The sequence below is a fragment of the Salvelinus fontinalis genome, chromosome 2 (genome assembly GCF_029448725.1).
Source record: "Salvelinus fontinalis isolate EN_2023a chromosome 2, ASM2944872v1, whole genome shotgun sequence".
In the NCBI taxonomy this organism is placed as follows: Eukaryota; Metazoa; Chordata; class Actinopteri; order Salmoniformes; family Salmonidae; genus Salvelinus; species Salvelinus fontinalis.
In genome coordinates, this window is record NC_074666.1 from 33772922 (window position 1) to 33787035 (window position 14114).

A 14114-nucleotide genomic window follows, 5' to 3' on the forward strand; every position below is an offset into this window, starting at 1 on the left:
ACATTTTATTTTATTTTTTAGCTGCTTCTTGGGCCTCCTACGGGCCTGGATTAATCTGGCCCTGATTAGGAATTTGATCCTTGTAGGGAACCTATGGAAAAAATAATTGACAATTGAGTTATTTAGTCATTATTGGAATATGTCGTTTACAGTGTGCACTTGTATTTACCTATCCAACGTGTAGACCTCATTCAGTTGATCATACCTCCGATGCTCATTGTGTCACTAGTTTCTAACGCCCTCTACCCCGAACCAGGGCATTGCAGATGATACACTGCAGCTCCACCCACACCGTGTCGAATGGATTAAGGCTCTCTCCTGATCTGCGAAGTGTGTAAATAGTCGGTGAGTCACAGTCCTGTGAGTAATTTTCTTTGAATTTAAGGAAAAATAACTTCGGACATTGTCATTTGAAATATAATTTGCTCTGCGTTTAGTTTAATTCATGTGCTGTTTTGTCATTAGATGGGTTGCCAACATAACCAGAAACCACACGTTTGCGTATTATTTGAAGTTTGAATCTGCAATAACTTCAAAGAGGGGACAAGTATTGGTGTAGCCTAATCTCACAAGAACATAGCTGTGCCAGATAGGAACCTGTTTTATACTTTTTGCTTTGGAGAAGATACTCCGTCGTGGAGGGAAGGTGAGTGTTGACATTGTGCGCAGGTTAACGGATTACGTTTCATATAATCCGATCGCTGTCACGTAGTCTATTGACCTGTGTGATTTGCCTTGTTTACCTGCTATCATTTCATGAGACGCAATGAGACCATGATGACCAGAAAGTTGTATTTATGTTGGCTAACTGGGTAGATAAAATACAGATCTGTATAATTTATATAAAACATGTTAATTGGCACAGGTAAGGTAGCTCACAGTGGCTGACCAGACCTGGACAGTTTAAAGATGATTTTTGTCCTCTATCACATCATCACCATCATCATACCTTACTGTATTATTTCTCACTGTAGCCTAAAACTCCTGGTCAACCCTTACATTAAGTTACACTGATACCTAGTTAAATAGAAATTGAATTCACTTGTGTAATTACCAAATAACTACATAGTAACTGTACTAGTAACCAATGCAGAAAGTACTTGGCCACTTGCTTCAATTCTAGTTTAATTAGTTGTTTTATGCACTGTGTCTACAATTACAGTGTAGTACTAGCTGAGTAATTAGACAATACTATATAGTTACAGATTGCAGAAGGGCAACTTTATGCAAACTGTTTCCCAACTCATATCTCTTGATCTATAACCAGAGTTAAAATCAAGGCCAAATGAAGAAATGGCTCATAGTTACATTTGGGTCCTCTGCCATATAGGATTAGGCCAGCAAAGACATCATGATAGGGGGGTGACATGAAACATCTCTGGGCTGCTATTATCTGTCTGTCTAGCTTGGGCCTGTCATAGAGATTATGATTTCTGAGAGAAGATCAACATTTGTGAATGCACCCATTTAGCTTTGTGTTTTAATACAATGAAAATTGAGGCCTGTTTTGACAGGTTATAATTTGTATTTATTGAACCTTTATTTAACTAGGAAAGTCAGTTAAGAACAAATTCTTATTCACAATGACGGCCTACTCCTGGCCAAACCATAACCCGGACGACGCAGGGCCAGTTGTGTGCCTCCCTATGGGACTCCCAATCACGGCCGGTTGTGATACAGGCTAGAATCGAACCATGGTCTTTAGTGAAGCCTCTAGCACTGAGATGCAGTGCCTTAGACCGCTGCGCCACTCGGAGCCCGTAGACTGCCTGAAATATTTTCAGCAGGTGTAGGCCAACCAGGTTGTGATATGGATCTGTTCCTATCTTTGTCCTGTACCAGATCCGTCAATAGTTTTAGAGAGAAGGTTGGGATGTTGCTCTAGTAATCACAGCAGCAATTCGCACCAGGGCACTTGTAACATCTCAGTCATAAGCAACTCTAGGATCTCCATTTTAATTAATTGGGTTAATTAAGTTGTCTTTGAGAATCTGGTCGAGAGACTATACTTTTCGAAAAAAGGGTTCCAACAGGGTTCTTCGGTTGTCCCCATAGGAGATCTCTTTTTGGTTCCATGGAGAACCCTTTTGGATCCAGGTTGAAACATTTTGGGTTCCATGTAAAACCCTCTGTGGAAAGGGTTCTACATGGAACCCCAAAAGGTTCTACCTGGAACCAATAGGGTTCTACGTGGAACAAAAAGGGTTCTACCTGGAACCCCCAAAAAATCTTCAAAGGGTTCTCCTATGTGGACAGCCAAGATAGATAGATATCACTGTTTTTTCTAAGAGTGTGAGTGTAGAGACAGTGCTTTTGTAACAACACTTTCCAGTCTGTATCTTACCCTGCCTTTCCTAACCTGCGTCATCATGAGGTTATAATCTGTCAGGTCTGAATCATCATTAATGAAATCATGATTTGGTCTCTACGTGGCAGACTCTGCATGAATGATCAAATGAAGGCCAAGAGGTTACACAGCGTTGCTACTAAGGGACATCTCAATCAGCTTTAAGTCACATCCATCCACTACCTGATAAAGTCAGGTACATAACACAGCGTCAGCAAAGTCTATTTCTGGCACCAGCAACCTCAGCGATGATTGATTTCACATGTAGTATGAGTCATATCTGAACCTATGGTTTGAATGATGAGGGCAGTGTTAGTAAATGTTCAATGTCTTCCCATCCCTTTGATGAGTAGCTGTAATGAGAACATTGCTCTAATGAAAACCCTATTGTGGGGAGGTGAATACACTGAATGAGAGATCCAGGAATGAATAACTAATGTAATATATTTTTCATGAGGGAATGAATGAATGATGAGGGAGCCTGGAGATAAGTAACACTGACCAATATAAAGAGCTAATTTTATATATATCCATGGCAGAGATTATTCTATGAATAACCATGAGCTGATGATTCTAATGACAACGGCAACTTTGACATGTGCTGTCATCTGAGAAGCCAATTATAGAACACGGCTATCGTCTGAGAGGATGGTTCTAGAACAGATTTGGCAAGGAAGTGAGACAGAGAGAGAAACCTAGAGAAGTCTTCTCAGGTTGTTGTGGGCAGCTTCTCAAATAATCTAAACAGATTCACTCTCCTTGTCCCCTCTCCTTTACCTGCATGCTGGACAGAAGAAAACAAGTCCCTCTGCTGTAAGGCTTTTACTTGGCTTGTCTTCTCATACTAGTGCAGATGGAGATGAGGAAGCCCGTTTAGATGATTAAGATGCAGCCATGTTGGTAGGTAGCATCAAGGAAAGCAGACTAAAAAAAGAGACAAGGAAAGGAAGCCACTTTAGATTATTGAGATGTAGCAGTGTTGGTCGGTAGCTTGAAAGAAAGCAGACTCAAACAGGAGATGAGCAGAGGAAGCTACTTGAGATGATTGAGATGGAGTGTGGTAGATATTTTGACCAGGGAAGCCAGACTCAGAGGAAAGACATAATGACACCCCAACAGGAAGGAAGTCCTGTCTCTTCAGTTCAGTCCCTCTGGCTATGGACAGATAACCACAAACAGCTGAGAGGAGACTGTTGATGAAAGATGTCACAAGACGTTTAGGGGCCAGTCAGTTGGGTGGCTCTTCTGCATGGTTATTACAAGTTGCTAGGGGGACGTTAAAACAACGGGTGTTGAAGACACTCCGGTCAGCAAACAGACAACCAGACTGATTTCTCCATCTCTCACAGGTGGAACTAGACAGTGCCGTCTGATAGAGTGTGTTGACAGACATTTGCAGTGGATTATGGAATTGTTGTATCTTTTTCCAAAATAGCGAAACCAACATTGCATAGCATCCCCACACCTGCGACTGTTTCTCTAGTTTTTAACAATTTATACAACTTACAACTAATTCCCAAAGGGGACTACACCCTTCTCTGTTATTTGATTTGCCAGTTGTTTTGTGATATACACCGCCCTGTCTCTTGTCTTGTTTTAGGTTGTTTTGCTTTGTTTGTTTTATCTTGTTTCAGGTTGTTTTGCTTTTCTCTGTTTGCCCGTGCGACACTTGTTCCTCGGCTACAGTAAGGCGCCAGTTATGAAACTCCCTGCAGCGATCCTTTAAAGGCCTCTGAAGTCTTACTACCTGGGATATTTTCCTGCCCAGGGTAAAAGCTTGAAAGGCGTTGTTATAGATATTTCTCCAGTTAACTGCATCAAACATTGGCAGTATTGTATGTTAAACCCCAAGGAGTGCTTGAAGAATTCAACGACGAGTAGGTAAACCACACATTACCCTCCGTATTATTGGCGAACTTGCAATCATTGGAAAATAAACTGGATGATCTACGATTAAGACTATCCTACCAACTGGACATTAAAAACTGTAATATCTTATGTTTCACCGAGACGTGGCTAAACGACGAATCGGAATCTCCGTGCATCGGCAGGACAGAGCAGCTACTTTTTGTAAGACGAGGGGCGGGGTTGTGTGTCTATTTGTCAATAACTGCTGGTGTGTGATGTCTGTTATTAAAGAAGTCTCAAGGTATTGCTCGCCTGAGGTAGAATACCTCATGATTAGCTGTAGACCACTCTTTCTACCGAGAGAGTCCTCACCTATATTACTCGTAGCCGTCTATTTACCACCACAAACCGATGCTGGCACTAAGACTGCACTCAACGAGCTGTATAAGGCGATATGCAAACAAGAAAATCCTCATCCAGAAGCGGCACTCCTAGTGGCCGGGGACTTTAACTTCACTAGGGTAGGATTTGGAATTTTGGATGAAATGCATGCCAAATTAAACTGTCCGCTTCTCGGGCCCAGAAGATATGATATGCATATAACTGGTATATTTGGATAGAAAACACTCTAAAGTTTCCAAAACTGTTACAATAGTGTCTGTGAGTATAACAGAACTGATTTGGCAGGCGAAAACCTGAGAAAAATCCATTCAGGAAGTAGTTTTTTGGGGTTTTGTAGTTTTCTATTCAATGCCATTACAGTATCCATTGACTTAGGACTCTAATTGCAGTTTCTATGCCTTCCACTAGATGTCAACAGTCTTTAGAAAAAGTTTCAGGCTTGTATTCTGAAAAATGAAGAAGTAAGAGCAGTCTGAATGAGTGGACCCTAAAGTGTCACATTTTACATAGGTTTAAAGATTAACTTCTTGTGAATCCAACCACGGTGTCAGATTTAAAAAAAAAAAAAAGCTTTACGGCGAAAGCATACCGAATGATTATTTGAGAACATAGCCCACTAGACAAATCATTACAAACAGTAGCCAGCCAAGTAGAATAGTTACACATGTCAGAAATAGAGATAAAATTAATCCCTTACCTTTGATGATCTTCATATGGTTGCACTCAGCAGACATTCATTTACTCAATAAATGTTCCTTTTGTTCGATAAAGTCTCTTTATATCCAAAAACCTCCGTTTTCTTCACACGTTTTCTTCAGTAATCCACAGGCTCAAACGCAGTCAAAATCGGAAGACAAAAAAATCCAAATTGTATCCGTAAAGTTCATAGAAACATGTCAAACGATGTCTATATTCAAACCTCGGGTTGTTTTTAGCCTAAATAATCGATAATATTACAACCGGACAAAAACGTTGTCAATTTAAAAGGTAAACAAGAAGGACATCCAGGATTTACCTCGACTAACGTGACTTGCTAACGGTACCCCCTGTATATTGGCCAAAGCATTTGATATGGTAGACCATTCCATTCTTGTGGGTTGGCTAAGGAGTATTGGTGTCTCTGAGGGGTCTTTGGCCTGGTTTGCTAACTTCCTCTCTCAAAGAGTGCAGTGTTTAAAGTCAGAAAATCTGCTGTCTCAGACACTGCCTGTCACCAAGGGAGTACCCCAAGGCTCGATCCTAGGCCCCACGCTCTTCTCAATTTACATAAACAACATAGCTCAGGCAGTAGGAAGCTCTCTCATCCATTTATTTACAGATGATACAGTCTTATACTCAGCTGGCCCCTCTCCATATTTTGTGTTACTTCCTCTAAAACAAAGCTTTCTTGGTGTCCAACAAGCTTTCTCTACCCTTAACCTTGTTCTGAACACCTCCAAAACAAAGGCCATGTGGTTTGGTAAGAAGAATGTTCCTCTTCCCACAGGTGTTATTACTACCTCTGAGGGTTTAGAGCTTGAGGTAGTCACCTCATACAAGTACTTGGGAGTATGGCTAGACGGTGCACTGTCCTTCTCTCAGCACATATCAAAGCTGCAGGCTAAAGTTAAATCTAGACTTGGTTTCCCCTATCGTAATCGCTCCTCTTTCACCCCAGCTGCCAAACTAACCCTGATTCAGATGACCATCCTACCCATGCTAGATTATGGAGACATAATTTATAGATTGGCAGGTAAGGTGCTCTCGAGCGGCTAGATGTTCTTTACCATTCGGCCATCAGATTTGTCACCAATGCTCCTTATAGGACACATCACATCACTGCACTCTATACTCCTCTGTAAACTGTGCATCTCTGTATACCCGTCACAAGACACACTGGTTGATGCCTATGTTTAAAATCCTCTTAGGCCTCACTCCCCCTATCTGAGATAATTACTGCAGCCCTCATCCTCCACATACTGCCAGTCACATTCTGTTAAAGGTCCCCAAAGCACACACATCCCTGGGTTGCTCCTCTTTTCAGTTCGCTGCAGCTAGCGTGAAGTGAATACTGGAACGAGCTGCAACAAACACTCGAACTGGACAGTTTTATCTCAATCTCTTCATTCAAAGACTCAATCATGGACACTCTTACTGACAGTTGTGGTTGCTTTGTGTAATGTATTGTTGTCTCTACCTTCTTGCCCTTTGTGCTGTTGTCTGTGCCCAATAATGTTTGTACCATGTTTTGTGTTGCTACCATGCTGTGTTGTCATGTGTTGCTGCCTTGCTATTTTGTTGTCTTAGGTCTTTCTTTATGTAGTGTTGTGTTGTCATTCTTGTTGTGATGTGTGTTTTGTCCGATATTTATATTGTATTTATTTTTTTAAATCCCAGGTCCCCGTCCCTGCAGGAGGCCTTTTGGTAGGCCATCGTTGTAAATAAGAATTTGTTCTTAACTGACTTGCCTAGTTAAATAAAAGTCAAATAAAATAAATATAGCCACATTATAGTTATGTCATTTTCTTGTTACTTTGATGTGATTAGATTTTTTTACTTTAGTTTGTTTAGTAAATATTTTCCTAACTTTATTTCTTGAACAGCATTGTTAGTTAAGGGCTTGTAAGTAAGCATTTGTGTCACGTTCGTCGTAATGTGGAAGAGAGGAGGACTTCTATTTATTTAAGGAAGAAACACTAACCAAACTAATACAAAACAACAAAATGAACGTGACGCTATATATAACAGTGCAGCCACAGGCAACTAACACATAGACAATAACCCACGAAATCCCTAAAGAATATGGCTGCCTAAATATGGTTCCCAATCAGAGACAATGATAAACAGCTGCCTCTAATTGAGAACCAATCTAGGCAACCATAGACATACAAACACCTAGACTAGAAACACCCCATAAACATACAAAACCCCTAGACAAGACAAAACACATAAATCCCCCATGTCACACCTTGACCTAACCAAAATAATAAAGAAAACAAAGATAACTAAGGCCAGGGCGTGACAATTTGACTGTCAGGTCTACACCTGTTGTATTCAGCGCATGTTACAAATAACATTAGAATTTTTTAAGAGAATATTGACAAAAATAATTATCGGTCTGACTTAGTCTCTGTTTAAGGCAGTTAGATTTATTGAATGGTATGTGTTTTTGCAACTTCATCCCTCTAGCAGCTGTTACGGAGTCTAGTTGATAGGTAATCGACAAGCCGGACTGTTCCCCGGACTCCGCGTGTAGGGATTTGTAAAATGTATGAACAAGGCTATTGAATTTGACATTGGTGTCTGTCTTTATTCCTATATCCAACATATCATACTGAAACATGGTATCAGAAGTGACTCGAAAAACACACGTTTGTTATTTTTGTAGGTAAGTACATTATAGGCGCAGTTACATTCCATATGCGAACACACGCCGTTTCCAACTCCTAGTCACAATACTGATCAACTCGTTGTTAGCTGGCTAGCTAGCATCACTACCTACCTCGATGACTGAAGGCAAAGAAATCTCCTATTCCATCGCTATGGCACGAACATTCTGCCACCAAATCCCTTGGTTCTCACATGGGACTGGAATACTAATTGGGACAACTTCAGGGATGAATTCGAGGAATATGCGCTGGCGACCGGTCTACATGAGAAACCCACCGAGGTACAAGCGGCAACTCTGAGGAGTTTAATGGGCAGCGAATGCAGGCATATCTACCTGCACAATCTCACCCTCACAGCACGACAACAGTGTGATGCAAAGGCTATATTGGATGCATTGGAGAATTACTTCAAACCCGCCAGAAATGTAATTTACGAGCGGTTTGTTTTCGGAAGCTGCAAACAGGTAGAGGGTGAGTCAGTACACAACTTTGTAACCCGTTTGAGAGAAAAATCCGCCACTTGTGAATACGGGGGATTGAAAGAGGAATTGATTTGTGACAAAATAGTACTGGGAATTGCAAATGAGGATACGTGCCGGCGTCTACTGAGAGAGAGAGGCTTAACATTAGTAACTGCCTTCGAAATGTGCCGCACTGCTGAAGTCACTGACATGAGAATGAGAGCAATGGAAATCGAAACCCCACGCTCCGACGTGGATACTGTTCATGCTGTTGCTAGGCAGACATTCACACAAAACCAATCGAGGCAGAGTAATTCACCACGAACGGTGAACACAGAGAGCCCCGTAGCATGTAAATACTGTGGGAATACACACACACGTGGCAAAGAGCACTGCCCTGCCTACGGAAAACCACGCAGAGCTTGTGGAACTAATAATCACTTTGCAAAAGTGTGTCTCAAAAGCAAAATAAGGGTGAGTGAAGGCAAGATTCACTGTGTTGATGATGTCACTCAATGTTCAGAGCTGAACAGTGAAAGTGACATTTACATGCATGAATCCATTGGGGTTGTACACTCAAGAGGGAAGAAATAGTTTGTGACACTACGATTACACAACAAGCAACAACAATGTCAACTGGATTCTGGTGCTACATGCAACGTAATGAGCTACAAAGACAAAATCAATCTGGCACCTGACACACATCTATTGCCCAGCGATACTAGACTAAAGCTGTACTCAGGAGAGCTAATGAGCTCTATAGGCACCTTTGAGACCGAATGTGTTATTCGGGGACACAAACACAAGCTGGAGTTTGAGATTGTGAAAACCAGTCAACATCCTCTCCTCTCAGGCTCTACATGCGAATGCCTGGGACTGATGCAGTTCACTGTACCAAATAACCTGCACATTGTGGATCATGTCCAGCATGGACCCCTGTCCAAAGAACAACTACTCAGCAGATATGACGATGTATTCAACATGCCCGTTGAATCAGTGCCTGGGGAGGAACACTTTGAAGTGGATGAGAGCATCACTCCAGTCCAGTGTGCTCCTCGCAATGTGCCCATTGCAATGAAAGTGGTTGTGAAGGCCCAGCTGGACAAGTATGAGGCCGATGGCCACATGACATCTGTGACTGAACCAACTGACTGGATTAGCAATATGGTCATAGTGAAAAAACCAGAGAAGCTGAGGGTCTGCATCGACCCAAAGCATCTGAACCAAGCACTGAAACGATCCCACTACATCATGCCGACACTAGAGGATGTCCTCTACAAGCTTCCCAAGGCCAGGATTTTCAACTTTGTGGATGCCCGAGATGCATTCCTTCAATGCAAGCTGGACGAATAAAGCAGCTTCATGACTACCTTCTGGATCCCCTGGGATCGGAAACGCTGGCTCAAGCTCCCATTTGGTGTCTCAGTGGCGCCTGAGGTATACCAACGCAAGCAGCACGAGTTACTGGCTGGGCTCAAGGGCATTGAACCCATCGCCGATGATGTCCTGATCGTAGGCTGTGGTGACACAGATGAAGAAGCAGAACGCGACCACGATGTGAAGCTCCTGGCACTGGAGCGCTGCCGATCAGTTAAGCTTCGTCTTGGCCTGAAGTAGCTGCAGTTCAAGGTGAAAGACGTCCACTTCTATGGCCACATTCTCTCGGCAAAGGCCTGAAGCCGGACCCAGACAAGGTCAGAGCGATCCTCGACATGCCAAACCCGTCTGATGCAAAAGGAGTACAGCGTCTCATCGGTTTTGCAAACTATCTTGCAAAGTTCATGCCACACCTATCAGCAGTCTGTGAGCCTCTGCGCTGGTTGCTGGACAAAGACACACCATGGCACTGGCTACCCAAGCACGAGGCCGCAGTGCAGGAGATGAAATCTCTGGCTTCATCCATGCCAGTGTTGTGCTACTACGACGTCCCGAAGCCTGTTACAATCCAGAGCGACTCCAAGCAAAGGGGACTTGGATGCTGCCTTATGCAGGAAGGCCAACCCGTTGCGTTTGCCTCGAGAGCGCTCACCCCCACCGAACAAAACTATGCACAAATTGAGAAAGAGTGCCTTAGCATTGTCTTCTCCTGCCAGCGATTCCATCACTACTTATATGGTCGAGAGCTGGTCACTGCTGAAACTGACCACAAACCACTCATTGCCATATTCAGTAAACCTCTCCCCAACGCGCCCAAGAGGCTTCAAAGCATGCTCATGACTCTGCAAAACTACAGCCTGAAGGTCATTTACAAGCCAGGACCAGAGATGTACATCAGCAACACACTGAGCAGGGCAACAGCACAATGTACAGGCAGAGGCACTACCGGACATCTGTTCGCTACAGCAGGAACAACAGGATGTTCAACAGATCAATCAGGCAGACTACTTAAACGTCACAGATCACCGCCTAGCCCAGATCAGGCAACACACTGATAAGGACGAACACCTACAGTCACTGAAGTCCATGGGTCTCGCAGGTTGGCCATACCTGAAAGAGGAGACACCTTTCACAGTGAGAGAATACTGGACCTTTCGAGATGAGATCAGCGTGCAAAATAGCATCTTGTTCAGAGGTCAGAAGGTCATTATTCCCAAATCACTACATCCAGAGATGCTTACCCGCATACACTCAAGTCACGTTGGAGGTGACGCATGCTACCGCCAGGCTCGTGAAACATTATATATGGCCAAACATGCAAGCAGAAATTAAAGACTTTGTCAGCAGCTGTACCACATGTAACGAGTACTCTCATGAACAGCAAAAGGAAACCATGATGTCACACAAACTGCCCACAAGGGCCTGGCAAATCATCAGCATGGACTTATTCAGCCACAGACAAAAGGACTATCTTCTCATCGTTGATCACTACTCTGAATTTTGGGAAATTGAACTGCTCCCTGACTTGTCTGCAGAGACGGTCATAAAGCGCTGCAAGGCGCAGTTTGCAAGGCAAGGTCAGCCTGACAAGGTAATCACAGACAATGGCCCACAATTCACTGCACAGTTCAAGCGTTTCGCTTCAGAATGGGAGTTTGACCACGTGACCTCCTCTCCAAGACACCCAAAAGCAAATGGCAAGGCAGAATCAGCTGTCAAGATTGCAAAACACCTGTTAAGCAGGGCCTAAAGCAGCTCGCTAAGTGCTTCTATGACCGGACTGCTCGAGACCTACCAGAGCTGGAGGTGGGTGAAACGATAAGGATGAAACCGCTGCCGGGTTACCACACAGGACTTTGGAGGCTGGTTAGTTAAATCCACCACGTTCTTACCTGGTGGATGTTGGTGGTTCCCTCTATCGTCGCAATCAGGTGGATCTGAGCGTAGCAGAGCAGACAAACCAGAACACGCCATACACTCACCGCGCAGAATTGAGACATGAGCCAACTGAAGGTGAGGCTTCTACCCCACCAAGCTCTCCACCTCGTGGCCCTAATCCTACCCCTGTCAGAGCCAATACTTACTCACGGGTGGGTCGGTTGTGCAAGCAGCCGGACAGGCTTGCTCTGTAAGCAAGAGACTGTGTTAACTTGTCATCTGTTTATAAAAAAAATGTTTTTGAGGAAGTTGACAACTGAAGTAAAAAGAAAATGTCATGCCTTTTCAATTGTTATGACTTGACTGTTAATAACTTAATGTTATGCCGTTATGTTTGCACTTTCTATTGAAAAGAATGATGTTACGGAGTCTAGTTGATAGGTAATCGACTAGCCGGGATTTGCGTGTAGGGATTTGTACAATGCATGAACAAGGCTATTGAACTTGACATTGGTGTCTGTCTTTATTCCTTTATCCAACATATCATACTTGTAACAGTCCTGACCTGTTTTATGTTGTTTTTTATGTGTTTATGGTCAGGGCATGTGTTTTGGGTGGGCAGTCTATGTTATCTGTTTCTATGTTGGTTTCGGTGTGCCTGGTATGGCTCTTGATTAGAGGCAGGTGGTTTGCATTTTCCTCTAATCAAGAGTCATATTTAGGTAGGGCATTATCACTGTGTGTTTGTGGGTGATTGTCTCCTGTGATGTCTATCGTGTTGTCGATGTTTTTTCACATTTGGAGCTGTTTTGCTGTTCGTTCGTTTTGATGTTCGTTCCTGTTCGTAAGTTTTGTTTTGTTTAGTCTACGTCGTATGTGTAATAAAAATGGCTTATTTCCCTAACTCCGCATTTTGGTCCGAAGATCCTTCTCTCCTCACCTCTTCTGAGGATGAGGAGAGCGACAGCTCTAACAGAATCACCCACCAAAATACAGAGACCAAGCGGTATGGGAATGCTCGACGGAGCAATAAGGATTTCTGGACTTGGGAGGAGATATTGGACGGTAGAGGACCTTGGGCTCAACCAGGGGAATATCGCCGTCCAAAGGAGGAATTGGAAGCAGCGAAGGCTGAGCGGCGCTGGTATGAGGAGGCAGCGCGACGACGCGGTTGGGAGCCCGTGAGTAAGACCCAAAAATTTCTTGGGGGGGGGCACACGAGGAGTGTGGCAAAGCCGGGTAGGATACCCGAGCCAACTCCCCGTGCTTACCGTGGAGGTAGAAGGCGTCGTACTGGTAAGACACCGTGTTATGCGGTAAAGCGCACGGTGTCCCCAGTACGCGTGCTTAGCCCAGTGCGGGCTATTCCACCTTGCCGCACTGGGAGGGCTAGGTTGGGCATCGAGCCGGGTGCCATGAAGCCGGCCCAACGTAGCTGGTCTCCAGTACGTCTCCTTGGGCCGGTGTACATGGCACCAGCCTTACAGGTGGTGTCCCCGGTTCGCCTGCATAGCCCAGTGCGGGCTATTCCACCTCGCCGCACTGGCAGGGCTACGGGGTTCATTCAACCTGGTAGGGTTGGGGAGGCTCGGTGCTCAAGAGCAAGTGTCCTCCTTCACGGTCCGGTATATCCGGTGCCACCTCCATGTACCAGTCCTCCGGTGGCAGCCCCCCGTACCAGGCTGTCTCTCCGGGTTCTCTCTCCTGCTGTTTCCTCCTCTCCAGCGCAGCCGGTGCCTAGACCACGCACCAGGCTGTCTCTCCTTCTCCTCCCTACAGAGCTATCTGTCTCCCCAGCGCCATCTGAGCCATCCGTCTCCCCAGCGCCATCTGAGCCATCCGTCTCCCCAGCGCCATCTGAGCCATCCGTCTCCCCAGCGCCATCTGAGCCATCCGTCTCTCCAGCACCATCTGAGCCATCCGTCTCCCCAGCGCCGTCTGAGCCATCCGTCTGCCATGAGCCTGCAAAGCCGCCCGTCTGCCATGAGCCTGCAAAGCCGCCCGTCTGCCATGAGCCTACAGAGCCATCCGCCAGACAGGAGCCGCTAGAGCCGTCAGCCAGACAGGAGCCGCTAGAGCCGTCAGCCAGACAGGATCTGCCAGAGCCGCCAACCAGACAGGATCTGCCAGAGCCGCCAACCAGACAGGATCTGCCAGAGCCGCCAACCAGACAGGATCTGCCAGAGCCGCCAACCAGACAGGATCTGCCAGAGCCGCCAACCAGACAGGATCTGCCAGAGCCGCCAGCGAGCCATGAGCAGCCAGAGCCGTCAGAGAGCCATGAGCAGCCAGAGCCGTCAAAGAGCCATGAGCAGCCAGAGCCGTCAGTGAGCCATGAGCAGCCAGAGCCGTCAGAGAGCCATGAGCAGCCAGAGCCGTCAGAGCGCCATGAGCGTCGAGAGCCGTCAGCCTGCCATGAGCGTCGAGAGCCGT

The 14114-nt window shown here is 45.1% G+C and overlaps 1 protein-coding gene across 3 annotated transcripts in view; it reads left to right on the forward strand.

Moving 5' to 3' along the window:
• The first annotated feature begins 250 nt into the window (after positions 1-250).
• The window catches only part of LOC129817456 (glycerophosphodiester phosphodiesterase domain-containing protein 5-like), a 64855-nt gene continuing 50991 nt past the window's right edge, over positions 251-14114 (forward strand). Inside the window, exon 1 of one of the 3 annotated variants that reach the window (XM_055872742.1) lies at positions 251-345. The gene's annotated coding sequence lies outside the window, so the exon portion shown is untranslated. Of the gene's footprint in view, positions 647-14114 lie in introns of all 3 variants that reach the window. The other 2 variants (XM_055872734.1, XM_055872724.1) reach the window with 2 other exon arrangements.